We start from the raw sequence: 5,097 nt of genomic DNA on the forward strand, positions 1-5,097 counted from the left end.
AAGCCCAACTCGCCAGAGTTGGAGAAGAAGCCCGACTCACCAGAGTCGGAGGAGAAGTCCTTCTCGCTATGAGGAGAGAAGCCGGACTAGGAATACGAGGAGCCGATCGCCGCGTGTCGTTCGACATGTGGTCAAACAGCCCCTCAGTGCCTATGTCCTTAAAATCACCGTGCCAACCAAGCTGAAGTTGTCGGCGCTCACATACAAAGGGGATAGCGACCCCACCGACCACGCCGAAACCTTCGAGTCGTACATGTCGGTGTGGGAGCAACCCGACGAGGTCTGGTGCCGAATCTTCCCAACGACCTTGCATGGGATGGCTCAAAGTTGGTACAAGGGGCTGCCCGATGGCTCTCAGATATCTTCGTTACGCCGATCTAAGGGACGCCTTCTTAGCCCAGTACTCTTGCAATAAGAGGAAGGCCGTAGAGACATCGGATCTTCTGACTATCAGACAGGAGGGCGGCGAGTCTCTGCGAAGCTATGTGAAGAGGTTCGACGCCAAGGTTCAACAGATTCGGGAGATTAATCCCGAATTGGCAGCCTTCGCACTAATGAAAGGCCTCCCAAGGGGAGCCTTAAAAAACGAGCTCATCAAGTGCGGCGGCCTGACCTTGGACGCCGCCAGAAAGTTGGTTGATCAAGCCATTAAGGTGGAGGACTACCACAACACCTGGGTAGTCCCCAGCGAGGCCGAACACTCAGAAAAGAAGAGCCGCCGGGAGGACAACCCGGATGAAAAACGCCGTGACAATAATAGGTCACGGTCTGACCAGTCTGCCAGGAAACAGAACTCGGCGGGCGCCGGGGGGAGTTCGGCACCGTACTACCGAAAGCAGTACAATAATCACACCCCCCTGGTCGTACTGCGCCGAGGTCTTCGCCCGAGCAAAACGAAGGTCAAAAGTGGGAAAGGCCCCCTAGGGCGAGGAGTGACGGTGACACGAGCCAGTACTGTGAGTACCACGGCCACACCGGCCACTTAACAAACGACTGCCGGCATTTGAAAAATGCCAATGAAGATCTGATCCGAGTGGGGAGTCTCGGCAAATACGTAGCCGGGGGCCAAAAAACAGATGCCGACGGGTCAAATAAGAAATCCGTTTTTGAACGGGTAGGAGTAGTCAATGTCGTCATCGGGGACAACGAACGGTGGGTCCGCTCATGGGCACAAACAAAGACTGAATGAACTATATCAGGCCATCAACTTTGTGCCCAACACAAAGAACCCCCGCTTCCAACATCCTCGATATGACCATTGGGAAGAAAGACTACGAGGGAGTCATCGCTCCTCACAATGCGACCCCTTGTGGTCCACCCGGACGTAGCCAACCACTTGGTGAAGAGATGCCGATTGACACGGGCGCCTACACAAACATTATGTACAGAGAATGCTTCCTCGGCCTCGGTCCGAAGGTTGAAGACTTGAGCCCCTACACCAAACCGTTGTACGCTTTTTTCGGGGGCCTACCGGTACCCCGGGATCAATCAAGCTGCCAGTAATGTTCGGCGAGGGAAGTGCGGCCAAGAATGTTATGTCCGAGTTCGTGGTTATTGACGGCTCGTCTGCCTACAACGTTCTCATAGGCCGGGTCACTTTGAGCGAAGCCAACGCTGTGATGTCCATCCGGGCCCTCACATTGATGTATGTCTCGGACCGGGGGGAAGCGCATAAGCTCGTCTCGAAGAACGAGGAGGATCCCGGCGTATGCGAGGTTTACACTAACGGCCTTTCCACGACAAATAGCTCGAAGGCCGGCATCGTTATTATCAGCCCAAACGGAGACGTGTTTGAGCACGCCTTGAAGCTTACCTCATTGGCCCCAAACAATGAATCCGAGTACGAGGCGGTGATAACAGGAGTTGAGCTAGCTAAAGCCGCCGGGGCGGAGCATGTCATGGTGAAGACAGACTCACCCTTAGTGACCAGCCAGATCAGAGGAGAGTACGAGGCTCGGGACTATGGGACGATAAAGTATCTAGAGAGGGTGAGAGCTGGCGCTGCAAAATTAAAATCCTTCCAGATACAGTACACCCCCAGGTCCGGAAACGACCGAACCATCGGCATGGTCGAAGGAGCAGAGACTGAGGAGGTAGAGATTGACCCGGCCGCACCGTGAATCGTTTCGGTGTCAACCGGAACCAAAATTCGAGCCGACCTCCTAGACTCGCCGAGGAAAAATAAAGATGTTTTCGCCTACTCGGCGGCCGAGATGCGGCGTGAGCCGGGAGGTGATTGTTCACAAGCCGAACGTACTCTCCACCGCCGCCCCGATCAAGCAGAGAATGAGGAACTCCTCAGCCGAGAAGGATGAGGCCATCAAAGCCGAAGTAGATAAATTACTAGCGGCGGGCTTCATCATGCCTTGTACTTATCCTGAGTGGTTAGCCAATGTTGTAATAGTGAGGAAGTCATCGGGGGCATGGAGAATGTGTGTAGACTTTACCAACCTTAATAAAGCATGCCCCAAAGATTGTTATCCCTTGCCTCGGATAGATAGTTTAATTGACGCCACGGCAGGCTACACTATGCTGAGGCTGCTGGACGCCTTCTCGGGTTATCACCAGGTATTCATGGCCGAGGAAGACATGCCTAAATGTGCATTTATCACTGCTAACGGCACATACATGTACAAAATGATGCCGTTTGGTTTGAAGAACGCCGGTGCAACGTAGACAAGGCTGGTGGACGAAGTGTTCCAAAATAAAAAAGGACGAAACATTGAGGCTTACGTCGACGATGCTATCGTAAAAAGCAAGTCTGACAGCGAGCACTTGGCCGATTTACACGAGACATTTTGTTCACTAAGGAAATACAAGATGAAGCTCAACCCAATGAAATGCAACTGTCGTGGCGGGTAAATTCCTCGGCGTACTTGTCAGCGCCAGAGGAATTGATGCCAATCCAGACAAATTCCGAGCAATCTTAGACCTGCCGGAGCCGAGAAATCGAAAAGAGGTCATGATACTGACCGGGAGGATGGCGGCCCTAGCCCGCTTCATCTCTCGGTCCGCCGACAAGAGCACCCCTTTCTTCAAAGTATTGAAGGGGAATAAAGATTTCAGGTGGGGGGAGGAACGAGCACGCCTTTCGTGCAATCGAAAGCTCACCTTTTCGACATCGCCAACCCTGTCTAGGCCAATGCTGGGGGAGACGCTATATCTATACATAGCAGTTACCTCGGCCACGGTCAGTGCCGTGATGTAGACACCTCGTTTCTGCACCTCCCGCAAACCACCCAGTGATGATGGGGCCGCATGTTTGGTTCGCGGAACGATTTGTGACAGTTCGTAAGTTTATCGTCAAGTGTTTGCTCAAATATTAATGTCAACCTCTTAGTTGTCATCTACGTCCGGATACGGTCGTTTTGGCAGTAATTAGAGTACATTCGGAGTCCGGGTCAAAAACCGTCTCCATTTTTCGATAATGTTAAATCCGAGTCGAATGTTTGGAATGTTAGGATATTTCTATTCCATATTTCACAAAATTTTATCTTTTGGCAAATAATATCCCGTAATATTCAAAAGATAATCGAATTATTTCCGTCCTACCATAACTCAAACGCGGAAATCTTCTTGACAGGAGGAAACCTCCGGGAATAGACGCAAGCAGTGCCGCGCCTCTTCCAAGGGACGCGATGGGGTCGCGCCTCTTCCCAGGCCCTTCTTTGCATGATTTACGTATCTTTTTTATATCTTTCCGAGATTCACTTCCAAAGAGTCTCTGAAACTCTAAACCTTCACGTGATTAGTATAAATAGGAGCTTTCGTTCCTCATATTTCTCACGCGAGTGTCCGCCCTTCTCTTCTCCCTTTGCATTCTAGACTTCGTTCTTACTAATTGGCGCCTACGTGATTGGACTTCCGACCACGTAAGCTCGGATCTTTCCGGGTACCAGCCTCTCCGTTGCATGACCGACCAATTTGACCAACTACACTCAATCAATCTAAATTAATCAATCGTTTTCCTCTTACGAGGGCACTCTTTCATTGCATTCGCGTCGAGCATTCACTAGTCGATACTTAGTTCATCTCGTTCCGTCAACATGTAAGTCTGAGGGTGTATAATTCTCTTTATTTATTGTATTTTATTTATTCATCGTTGTAAGGTTTATGTCGAAAACATCTAATTAAAACCGATTTCTAAAACCGTCTTTAAAAACCTGTTTTGCGGATTTCCAGAGAGAGACGTCGAGAAAAGACGCAGCAAGCGCCTGCGCCTCTTCGAAGGAGCGCGCAGTTCTCTTTGCGCCTCTTCATGAGGCTGCCGCATTCTCGCTTCTTTTCTTCTTCCTCCGTCCTCTCGTAATTCGTGTTTGTCTATTTGTTTTGTTTTGTCTTTAATAATTCGTTCGCATGATAGCATAATATTCACATGTATATTATATTCATCATCAATTCACATGTTTTAATTGTCATAAATCCGACTTAAATCTCAAGTAATCAATATTTGCGGGTTTTCGTCATTAATATTCAATCCGAGTTTTAGAGATTCAATTTCGTCGTATTGAGTTTCTGGAATTTATATTTGGTATATTTGCATCCATATTCATTGTTAATTCGTCATATTCATCATGTCTAGGTTAATCAATTAATTAGTTTGTTTAGTTGTTTATTGACTCATTCATTAACATCGTCCCTTCATGTAATAATCCATTAAACCACTTTCATCCGAGTAATATCATCAATCGATCCATTAAAATTAACCAATTAACATTAACGATTTGCGATTCGCTTCACGGCCGAGAACTCACCCTTGAAAGACGCAAGAATCGGGCTGCGCCTCTTCCAAAGGGCGCGATCTCCGCGCTTTGTTCTGTTGAGTTCGTCCCGAACTCTGTTTCTACCTTGACGTAGTTTAATTAGTTTACGTAATTAATTAACTATTATCCGTAATATCGCTAATTTCTGTTCGTTTGTTTCATTCATTTTATTCCTTTCATTCTTTTATTCCTTCTTATCAAATTATCCGTTTTAAAGGTATTTCCGACATAAATCGCCCATTCCAATGTAATTAATGTAATTTTCATTATTGTAATTTATAGTTATTGTATTTCTTTTATCATTTGTATGTTTTCACATGTAAATCAACATTAA

Source organism: Silene latifolia, chromosome 4 (genome assembly GCF_048544455.1).
Source record: "Silene latifolia isolate original U9 population chromosome 4, ASM4854445v1, whole genome shotgun sequence".
Taxonomy (NCBI): Eukaryota; Viridiplantae; Streptophyta; class Magnoliopsida; order Caryophyllales; family Caryophyllaceae; genus Silene; species Silene latifolia.